This window comes from Pinus tabuliformis, chromosome 6 (assembly GCF_031772625.1).
Source record: "Pinus tabuliformis cultivar Carrire ecotype Pingquan chromosome 6, CPIR1, whole genome shotgun sequence".
NCBI lineage: Eukaryota > Viridiplantae > Streptophyta > Pinopsida > Pinales > Pinaceae > Pinus > Pinus tabuliformis.
The window spans coordinates 566,180,431-566,193,080 of record NC_142292.1 but is presented as its reverse complement, the minus strand read 5'-3'; positions in this window follow the sequence as shown (position 1 = coordinate 566,193,080).

The following is a 12,650-nucleotide window of genomic DNA, read 5'->3' as shown; positions in this document are numbered from 1 at the left end:
CACTACAAAGTAGAGAAGCCAACTGAGTGACTTGAGGGCGAGTCAACATATTTGTGCTGGGGGCCCGTTGGAATAAGGTCCTTAGGGTAAATGTTTGTTAGTTTGATAAGTTTTTGGCTAGAATTTTGTAAAGAATGTAAAGTCTCTGCGAAATGAGGAAATAGAGCTTGCAGTTAACTAAGAGTCAAGGAGGCTTTAGCCCCTTGTATGGGTAAGTGATAGGATGGTTTAGAGACTCACCCATGGGCCGTGGGCCATGGTATTGTAATAGAAAGGCTATAAATATGATTCTGATTCATAGCGAGTGTAGGGGGATAACTTGGGTAAAAATATCTATTGAAAGGGTAAGGTGCTAAGACAAGAAAGGTTTGTTTGTTGTACTTAGGCAAAATGGGAAGGCTCATGCAGCTGAGTGTGTGAAGACCTTGGCAAGTCCGCAGCTGAGTGCATAGGGTAAAAGCGTCTGTAATTTAAACGTTGAATCTAATAAATACTATTTTGGGTTGAATTGAATGCATTTGTGCCTTGTTCTTCAATTATGCTTAAAATAATGGATCTTTTATCTGTAAGTTGTTTTCTATAAATTGATATATTCTGTTGGAAATAATACTGAGAGGGGGGTGAATCAGTATTATCAGATCAATCAAACTTTTTCAATGCTCAGAAACATATACGCTACTTCAGTTAGGTGAACCAGCGTGTACACGCTACTGTGACTAAATAAAACAGCGTATAAGAAGAAAACTCATAATTTAGTTAGCTTATTCTTCAGTTAAGTTCATCAGGACATTATTCACCACATTAACAGTAAACAGGTGCAGTATAACAGAACAGATCAAAAGCCACACACATGAACACCAAGATGTAAGGTGGAAACCCAATGTGGGTGAAAACCACCTGCTGCAAGTTGTCTCTATCTTTCTTTAATATGAAACTTCAGTTTACAATCTTTTGTACTGGTGCAGCCTTATACCAGTACGCAGGCTACAACCTGCAGAAGGCTACAACCTTCTCTCGTTCTCCAAACTTCCTTGGAAGGGAGCTCCAACCCCCTTTGCTCTTGTACTAGCCAAGATACTAGTACGTAGGTGCTGACCTACAATCTTCTTTCCTTCAGGTACCACCTTTCATACATTTTCAGACTGGATATTCCTGAAGCACAACATTACAATCTGTAGACCCCAATTCATTCAATTTTCACAACAGATCATTGAAGCATAAAACAACCAAACTTTGAATCACTGAACCACTGAACCCTGTCAATCACCGGTTACCAGAACACAGAGCAGACTACAGAACTCTGCAATAACAGTCAGACCCCACTGTAAACCCAAAATCAAGCTTCAAAAGATATACGCTACTTCAATGAACAAAACCCACGTATACACGCGCTTTTACCGAAGCCAACCTGCGTACAGATCTAAAAATAAACTTTCTCAATTTGCAGCTGTACCAGACATCAGTTAGACCCAGAACATAACATTGCGACAATATGCAGATCTAGAAATACGCATAATCAACCATATCATGATAGTGCATTTCAAACCATTAGATCCCGATCTATCCTTAGATCTAGTCTTCCATCAACCGATGTGATCTCTCCTTGGCTTAGATCAAGCAACCCAGAACCTGCATATCAGATCTCTTTCTCTCTTAGATATTCAAGCCTTGTCGAAAGATGTTTTTGCCTAATGATCTTCTTCTCCTTATATAGCCTTAGGCCTTGCTCAATACCAAGAGCCAAAACCATAGTAACACAATACCATCAACTTCAAAACTAGGGATCGACACGCCCGTCGAGACACAATGGTCCGAAATCATAGGCACAACTTCCAAGGACTAACCACCATGGACCAAAGGTACTTTTCCACATACACGCGCTTTTTCTGAATCCAACTGGCGTGTACACGCGACTTGGGCTTAACGAACCTGCGTATATAAACTTCCTTGGCATGCTGTACTAAGATCTGTCTTCTGATTAAGTTGCCATCACCTGTACCAACCTCTGAGCACCTGTACCAACCTCTGAGTGAGTTGCCATCAAGGACAACACTTGAATCATAATGCCAACAATCTCCCCCTTTGGACTTGATGGCAACCACCACACCAAGTCACTCTCCCCCTTTGACATCAAGGGCAAAGGGCTGTGCTCCCCCTGAGGACATGCTGATACCTCTGCTTGGCTGCTCCCCCTGACAGTAGGCCAGATCTGCAAAAGATGTTCTTCAACAAGAACCAAGACTTATACACCATAAGGGACCTTCCTATCACCAAAAGACTCAATACATACATCCATACTCCCTACCAAGAGGGGACATATCAGAAACAACCAATTACATTACAGCATAGTGGGGAAACCAACATAGGCCGTTACATGACCTTGACACCATTACAAGAGAGATACATGACATAGAGACAACAGATCTAGACCAAGACTTATGAAAGTCATCAGTAGCATATTATAAACATCTTTTTAGATCAGCAACCAGGATTTCTTTCTGAGCTCCTTTTCCTGAAATCAACAACCAAAACATCTGAATGCCAACAATGCTTTATGAGACTTTTAAGCTGCTCCCCCTGAACCTGTGCCTGCTGCACCCCCTGAAACCGTGCCTGAAGAATTCTGACATACCCATTGCTGTTCAGAACTCCAGAGTTTGCCCTTGCTGTTCAGAACTTCATATACGCGATTTCTCCTGCATGAAACAGCGTATGGACGCGGATATAATCTCTGCAACAAGCGTACACATTACACGCGACTTTCCCACCATAAATCCGCGTGTATACGCGTATATACCTTTCGTAACTTGCGTATACCAACTTTTCTGTAGAACAGACAAGCTTCAACAGCAGGATGAAGCATCAACTACTCCCAGCTTTTGTCTGAGATATTCAAAAGTTTCCCTGGGCAGTGGTTTTGTGAGAATATCAGCAACTTGTTCCTTAGAAGGAACATACTCCAACTTGACCTTCTGCTCAAGCACTTGTTCCCGGAGAAAATGGTACTTGATTGGTATGTGCTTGGTCTTTGAGTGCATGACTGGATTCTTTGAAATGCTGATTGCACTAGTATTATCACATAAGATAGAAACTGGTGGAGTGCAAGTGATTTGAAAGTCCTGCAAGGTCTGCATCATCCAAAGAAGTTGTGTGCAACAAGATGCCGCAGCCACATATTCTGCTTCAGCTGTAGATAAGGCAATCGAACTCTGTTTCTTGCTGAACCAAGATACTAATCTGGAACCCATGAAGAAAGCACCACCACTTGTGCTTTTCCTATCATCCACACTTCCAGCCCAATCTGCATCTGTGTAAGCATGAAGAGTGAGATCTGTATTTCTAGGATACCATAAGCCATAGTTTTGGGTCCCTTGAAGATATTTGAAGATTCTTTTGACTGCCTGAAGATGAGTTTCCTTTGGGTTGGCTTGAAATCTTCCAACTATTCCTACTGCATGTGTAATATCTGGTCGAGTACCTGTCAAATAAAGCAAACTCCCAATCATGGATCTATAAGTGGGTTGGTGAACTGCTGCTGATTCATCATTAGCACTGAGGCTGCATCCTGTAACCATGGGTGTACAAACTGGCTTTGACTCTTCCATGCCATACTTCTTCAAGATCTGCTTGAGGTATTTGGTTTGAGACAAGAAGATACCTCCTTCATTTTGTTGGATTTGCAATCCAAGAAAATATGTCAATTCTCCAAGAAGTGACATTTCGAATTCTTTCTGCATAACCAAGGCAAAGTTTTGACTCATAGTCTCTTCATTGCTGCCAAAAATAATATCATCTACATAAACAACAAGAATTAGCAATTTGTTATTTTCAACTTTTATATAGAGATTGCTATCTGCTGATCCTTTTGAAAAGCCTTGTTGGTGAAGATATTTGTCCAACCGATAGTACCAAGCCCTTGGAGCTTGTTTGAGTCCATAGAGTGCCTTTTTCAATCTGCATACAAGGTTTGGATCATTCCCAAGAATGAAGCCATCTGGCTGCTCAATATATACTTCTTCTTCTAAGTCTCCATTCAGGAAGGCTGATTTCACGTCCATTTGAAATACCTTGAAGTTTTGAAAGCTTGAGAGAGCAAGGAACATTCGGATGGCCTCTAGTCTTGCCACAGGAGCAAAGGTCTCTTCAAAATCTATTCCTTCTTGCTGTGCATACCCTTTACAAACAAGTCTGGCCTTGTTTCTAATTACTTCTCCATTTTCATTTAATTTATTCTTGAAGACCCATTTTGTTCCTATTACATTCTTATCTTTTGGTCTAGGAACTAATTCCCAAGTGTTGTTCTTTTCGATTTGCTCAAGTTCTTCATCCATTGCTTTGACCCAACATTCATCTTTGCATGCCTCTTTCACATTTTGTGGTTCAGTGGAGGAGAGTAGTGCCAAGTAGCTTGAAGCTTCTGCAAGTGTCCTTCTTGTTTGTACTCCTGCTTCTTTCTGCCCCACAATCTGAGTTTCTGGATGATTCTTTTGGACATATCTGGATGGAGTCTTCTCTTCTATTCTTGTCTGCTCCTCTGGTTCTTCTTGAGATTCTTCTTCTTCTTGAGGTTCTTCTTCTTCATCATTTCGCCTTTGAGAGTAACCTTCATCTTCTTCAATGTCTTCATGATGAACTTGCCTAGGAATATATCCCTTCTCATCAACCACTATATCAATACTGTCAACAATTCTGCCAAGTCTTTTATTGTAGCACTTGTATGCTTTGCTATGTGGAGAATAACCAAGAAGAATGCCCTCATCTGCTCTAGGTTCAAGTTTGCCAAGTTGCTCATCAGTATTCTTAATATAACATTTGCTCCCAAAGATTTTGAAATGCTTCACGGAAGGAGTTTTACCACTCCAAAGCTCATGAGGTGTTTGAGTGCTGTTTACTCGGACATTTGTTTTGTTAAGAATAATAACAGCAGCATGTGCAGCTTCACCCCAGAAGGTTGCAGGAGTACCTGATTCATCGAGCATAGCACGAGCCATTTGTTGGATAGTTCTGTTCATTCTTTCCACAACCCCATTTTGCTGAGGAGTTCTAGCTGTAGAGAATTCTCTTCTTATCCCATGTTCATCGCAGAAATCGAAAAATTCATTTGATGTGAACTCCCCACCTCTGTCAGATCTGAGGCACTTAATTTTGTGTCCTGATTCATTTTCAGCCAATGCTTTGAAGGATTTGAATTTTTCGAATGCTTCATCTTTGTGCTTCATAAGCCCTAACCAAACAAACCTTGAGAAATCATCAATGAATAATATCAGATATTCTTCTCCTCGAGGTGTCCTTTTCCTAAATGGACCACATACATCTGTATGGACTAGCTCAAGAGGCAAGCTAGCTGATCCTTCCTTCTCTGGAAAGTTAGTTCTGGTTTGCTTTCCAAACTGACAAGATTTGCATATGGTGTTGTCTGGAATTTTGATATCTGGAAGATCGCGAACTGCCTGATATTTGCATGCTTTCCTTATTTGTGAGAAGCTTAGATGTCCCAACCTTCGATGCCATAACCAGTGCTCTTCATCCTTGCTAAGATAGCATTGTTGTTGTCCTTCTTCAAATATGTACAGACTATTTGGAGTTCTTTTGCCTTTGAGAACTGTTTTACCTGTATCAAGATCACGAACAAGACATCCATTCGATCTGAAAATAACCTCAGTTTTTTGATCACACATCTGGCTGACACTTAGTAGATTATGCTTCAATCCATCAACATACAAAACATTTCCAGCCTTGACCTTTTCTTTCAAAGGAGCAATACCTTTTCCCTTTATAGTTGCAGGAGTATCATTTCCAAAAGAAACTTTCTTTCCCTTTTCTAAAGTAGAATAAGATTCAAGTTTTTCTTTATCACCTGTCATATGTTTCGAACATCCACTGTCAATGTACCATAGATTTTCCTGTCCTTCTGCATAAAAAGCTATCCCACATCTTTCTGTCTGAGGTTCCTTTATTCTCCATTTTTTGGTGCTCGTGGCTTGTTCCTTTTTCTCCTGAAACCTGCTCCTGCATTCAGAGTCTTTATGACCAAAATTATTGCAAATAGAACATTCAACTTCATTTTCAAGAACCGAAAAGTTGTTATAGGTCCTCTTTGTAATCCCTGTCATACTTCTTTGTTTTTGAGCTTCCCTAGTCATGATTGTTTTATATGCAACACACTGAGCTGCTTTGTGACCAAAGTTATGGCAAGAAAAGCATTGTCCATTGAAGAAGCTTCTGCGGTTATTGAATCTACCAGCCAACTGATTGTAATTTCTATTTTCATCTATTCTTGAGCCAAACTGAGAAGATTTTACCTGTGGTTGGTTGTAGCTTTTGTTCACCCTTAAGAAGGATTGTCCCTGATAGTTTCTGTTTGTAATTCGTCCCTGCTTTACCTGATTATCTTCATTGTTCTTCTGCTCATTTCTTCTTGCTGCATCAAGATAACTTTTTGAGGTGGATGCTTGAGAGGTTTCTCCATTATAGCCCAAACCTGTCTTGTTTAGAGGAGACCGCTGCACATTGATAATCTCATCCAAAGTTTCAGATCCTTTGACAAACTTAAGATTAATAGCTTTTGTTTTCTCAATTTCTTTTCTGAGACCAACAATTTCACCTTCTAGTTTTTCAAGATGTTTTTCCTTTTCATCAATTTGAAATTGCAAAGTATCAATGATCACACTCTTTTCTTCTATGCATCTCTTGAGTCTAGTAATTTCATTATAGAGATTATCCACATCTACAGCATCCTCATAATCATCATCTTCAAATGCCATTAACAGCTTATATTTATTACCTTGTTCATCTTCATCACTGTTTGATAAGCCATCACTATCTTCATGGGTGTAGTAGCTTTTCTTATTTGCACTTTGTTTCTTGTTCCATCTAGCAGGTTCTTTTCCTTTATCCTTATAAGGACATTTTGCAGCATAATGACCTACTCTTCCACAAGCAAAGCATTTGAAAGGTAGCTTACCTCTGAACCTTCCAGAACCCCTTTGAAGATTTCTGACAAAATTTGATTCTTCTTCCTCTTCTTCTGGAACATGGCTTGCTTCATAGTAATCTTCTTTTCCTGATGCCTTAAAAGCAGCTTCCCTTCTGTCAGATGGACCTCCCTTTCTCATTTCATAAGCAGTTAGAATTCCATGTAGCTGAGACATAGTGAGAACACGGAGATTTTCTTTTTCTTCTATTGCAGATACTTTAGATTCAAACTTGGGGGATAATGATCTTAGAATCTTTTGAACTACTATAGTCTCTTTTATTTCTTCACCCAAATTTTTCATGCAATTAACAATCTCATCTACCCGAAGAAAATAATTAGCCACACTTTCATCATTATACATCTTGAGAGTCTCATATTGAATCCTGAGAGTTTGAAGTTTAGCTTGCTTTACCTGTTCATCTCCTTCATAGCTAGTGATCATTTTGTCCCATATCTCTTTTGCTGATTTGAAGTGCATGACCTTCATGAATTCTGTTTGGGATATACTTCCTAATAGAGTACTGACTGCTTTTGCATTTGTTTCATACTGCTTTTTCTCAGCTGGATCTGTAGGAGTAGCTGAAGGAAAAGCATAGCCTGTTTCTACAATGTTCCAAACTTCTGTACCAAGAGATTGAAGATATGCAGTAACTCTTACCTTCCAATAATTGAAATTTGTCCCATCAAAAATCGGTGGCCTGATTGATGCTTCTTTCTCGTAGTTTCTCATGATGAATGATCTACCTTCAAGCGATCAAGCTTCTCTGAAGGACCTGCTCTGATACCAATTGTTGGAAATAATACTGAGAGGGGGGGTGAATCAGTATTATCAGATCAATCAAACTTTTTCAATGCTCAGAAACATATACGCTACTTCAGTTAGGTGAACCAGCGTGTACACGCTACTGTGACTAAATAAAACAGCGTATAAGAAGAAAACTCATAATTTAGTTAGCTTATTCTTCAGTTAAGTTCATCAGGACATTATTCACCACATTAACAGTAAACAGGTGCAGTATAACAGAACAGATCAAAAGCCACACACATGAACACCAAGATGTAAGGTGGAAACCCAATGTGGGTGAAAACCACCTGCTGCAAGTTGTCTCTATCTTTCTTTAATATGAAACTTCAGTTTACAATCTTTTGTACTGGTGCAGCCTTATACCAGTACGCAGGCTACAACCTGCAGAAGGCTACAACCTTCTCTCGTTCTCCAAACTTCCTTGGAAGGGAGCTCCAACCCCCTTTGCTCTTGTACTAGCCAAGATACTAGTACGTAGGTGCTGACCTACAATCTTCTTTCCTTCAGGTACCACCTTTCATACATTTTCAGACTGGATATTCCTGAAGCACAACATTACAATCTGTAGACCCCAATTCATTCAATTTTCACAACAGATCATTGAAGCATAAAACAACCAAACTTTGAATCACTGAACCACTGAACCCTGTCAATCACCGGTTACCAGAACACAGAGCAGACTACAGAACTCTGCAATAACAGTCAGACCCCACTGTAAACCCAAAATCAAGCTTCAAAAGATATACGCTACTTCAATGAACAAAACCCGCGTATACACGCGCTTTTACCGAAGCCAACCTGCGTACAGATCTAAAAATAAACTTTCTCAATTTGCAGCTGTACCAGACATCAGTTAGACCCAGAACATAACATTGCGACAATATGCAGATCTAGAAATACGCATAATCAACCATATCATGATAGTGCATTTCAAACCATTAGATCCCGATCTATCCTTAGATCTAGTCTTCCATCAACCGATGTGATCTCTCCTTGGCTTAGATCAAGCAACCCAGAACCTGCATATCAGATCTCTTTCTCTCTTAGATATTCAAGCCTTGTCGAAAGATGTTTTTGCCTAATGATCTTCTTCTCCTTATATAGCCTTAGGCCTTGCTCAATACCAAGAGCCAAAACCATAGTAACACAATACCATCAACTTCAAAACTAGGGATCGACACGCCCGTCGAGACACAATGGTCCGAAATCATAGGCACAACTTCCAAGGACTAACCACCATGGACCAAAGGTACTTTTCCACATACACGCGCTTTTTCTGAATCCAACTGGCGTGTACACGCGACTTGGGCTTAACGAACCTGCGTATATAAACTTCCTTGGCATGATGTACTAAGATCTGTCTTCTGATTAAGTTGCCATCACCTGTACCAACCTCTGAGTGAGTTGCCATCAAGGACAACACTTGAATCATAATGCCAACATATTCTACTGCACAAATATCTTAGATCTTTAATGCCTATGCTTGTAAAATTTAATGAACTATTTTTGCGAAGATATTATATAGATCTGGTAATATAATTATTTGGAACAGGTAGATCTGCACGAAGGCACATCTAGGGTTGTTATCTACTGAGCAAAAGTCATGATTCTGCCTCTTTTATGTCTGATAAGCCCAATCGTAGACCTTCATGAAGGCCTAGAGGTCAATTGGATAAAGTTGCAGTGGTGGACAGTAGGAAGGTATAGATTTGCATGAAGGCTGGTTTGAGCTAGAAGGGTTTCAATACACATCACATGGTCTCTAGATGCAAAAAACTGGATCTAGCATCCCCCAATACTTCTTCGGGTGAGACTGCAGCCAGCGCTACACATGTTATTGCTGAAAGGGCCAAAAATTAGGGTTTTGTTGGTTGGAATGAATAACTCTAAACATGGGTCAAACCCCCTTAAGCCAACATGAAGGAACACTTCCTGGAATCAAAAGAATAGCATGATCATGATTGCAAATAGGTGGGAGGCCTTTTGGAGTCTCAAATGCCTTGGAATGATTGTCCAAGACTTTTTGGAGATCTGGAGAAATAGATGATTTTGACGTGGGAAACTATAGCTAACATAATTGTGAAATTACGCTACGTTTTTCTTTATTTAGAAGCTTTTTCATGCCATTAGAGGTGATTATATTTCATGGTTTCCCTATGATACCCCTTAATCCAACTTCCTTTCCTTTTGAAAAAAAAATCAAGAAAAGTTATTGAAAATTAAAAGCTATCGTACCAAAAGATTGTAGCCATTGGACTTTGAGTACAACATCAACACCACCCATTGGAATGGAAAGCATTGGAGAATTCAACACATATTCTCCCATGGGTAGCTTGATATTATGGCACTTTCTAGAGAAATTTATGGTTCTTCCATTTGCAACCATTAATTGACACTCTGGTGCTGGATATAGGAAGCAATTAAATTCCTTTGCTATCTTACAATGAATAAAATTATGGGTACTGCCCGAATCAATCAACACTATTACCTCTTTATTCTTGATATGTCCTTTTATCTTGATAGTTTGAGGAGTGGTTATTCCAACCAATGCATTACAAGGTATGGCTAGATTCATTTCTTCTTTCTCTAGGATTTGTTACTGGTGTGTATCCTCTTCTTTTGATGTTTCTTCTTCTTTTTCTTCTTCCTCTTCACAATATATGTAAAATAATTTCTTCTCAGCACACTTATGACCTTTAGTGTATTTTCTATCACAACTGTAACAAAGCCCTTTTTCTCTTTTTTATTCCAATTGTTGTGGTTTCAACCTTGTACGTTGTGGAAGGTTAGGAGCAACAACACTTCCATCTTTATAGTTGTGATTGGTAGGTTTCCTTCTTTCCATAATTTTGCTTTCAATTTTTCTTGCCAACCTGAATGCCTTCTCCAATGAATCAGGTTCCCAAAGGTGAACCTCATGTTGGATGTTATCCTTTAATGTCTCTATGAACACATCAATCCTATTCTCCTCTGGAATATCTTTTACCCTCATAATCAATTTTTGGAAGTCCTCAATGTGCTCCACCATTGAACCTTTTTGTTTGAGATTTATCAATTGGCTAAAAAAGGTGTTGCTTTTTGTATCCTCATAATGTGCTATCATTTCTTCGGTAAAAATTTCCCAAGTGACAATTTGTTCACGAGAGAAAAGCCATCAATACCATACAAAGTTATTAGGTTCCAAATATAAATTCGCAATCCATACCTTTTTTGTCTTTTGCACATTACGGAGATCAAAATATTGCTTCATCAGTAATATCCATGTTACGGGATCCTTGTCATCAAACTTCTTCATATCGATCTTTGGAACATGGTGGGTCTTCAATCCAACGTTAGAATCTATGAAATCATGACTAACATTTCTTTTTTTTTCATCACGAGTTTCCTCTACTACCTTTTCGCCATTAGGAAGCATTTCTTGTAGCAACTTTGTCAAACTTCCTTTCAAATCTTCAATGTTTACTTCTAAACCATCCATCGTAGCTTCCACGCCATCCATCTTAGCTTCCATGCCATTCTTTAAACCATCCATCTTAGCTTCCATGCCTTTCTTTAAACCATCCATCTTAGCTTCTGTTACTTTTTGTGAGAGTGAAATTTGTTGCACTTGGTCTCGTAATTTTGATATATCATGTTGCATTTCTTCCTCTTCTTCATGAGTCATGCTAGAAATTTCAGGTTTCTTACTAAGTGTTTCCATTTTATTTCTTCGGGGCATCAATTAATGATAATTATGCTTCACTATGTCCTTTGAATTCCTTCAAACTAATTTTTCAAACCAAACTTATGCAAAATTTTAAAAAGACTACACACCTTTTTTGGATTTGTAGGAGCTCGATATTGAATATGTTGTATCTCTGTAATTTTGGATCTCCAAGGTCTAATTTTTTTTCCTGTGGTAGCTCTCTGAGTCCTTGTTCCAACCCCGCAATTCTGATCATGATTGGATTCTCCAAGGAAGAGTTATTCCAAATATCTCACGATGACCTGATTATAGACTGGTTTAGTAGAGCGAACTTGTACGAAGTTCCCCATGTCACTGTTTTTACCTTCGGACCTAAAAATGATACATAGAAAACTAAAGTCCATCTTATTTATGTACCCTTCTATGAAATTTCAATCTGATGCTGAAAGAGAAAGTTATGACAATCTTTACCAGGTCACCTATTTGCGATATAATTCGAGAGCCCACAAACACCCTAACTTCCTTAGATCATATCTTTGAAAATATAGTGAGACAATATCATAAATTCATACCCTAGGTTCAACAAGGTTGCAGCTCAAATGGGTTTTAATTTTAGCTTCTGAAACATTGTAGAAAAATATTTATAGCGAAAATTCCATGATGACCTATTTGAAACAGCAAAACCCTAGAATCCAAAGCTCTGATATCAATTGTAATGCAACCAGCTCACAAAATAGAAGAAAAGATAGAGAAACGACTTCAAAATCAGCCTCTTAGACGGGAAAAACTTGTTTACATTACACAAATGAACAATTCTTGGATGATACAAATGACAAGACCTCCTTTCTATATATATGAGTCTAAGGGGTCACAATATAGTCAAAGCTTACATAACAATAATAATGTGAGGGCACAACAATAACAATAGTGGGCTTTTATGGGGCACAATAATAACAATATGGGGACAACATGGGAACAACAATAACAATAATAATAAGGGAATCCACTGGTATTATAGGGACCTAACAATCTAAGAAAAGTTTCATTTCCATTCAATTGTTGAGTAAGAAAACTTTGTATACATATAAATGTAATTGTAAGAGAGTTGCACTATAAAGCTCACAATTATTTATGTTGGTGCTAATCATGTTTTACACTATGCTCAATATTACAACATTGAGGAT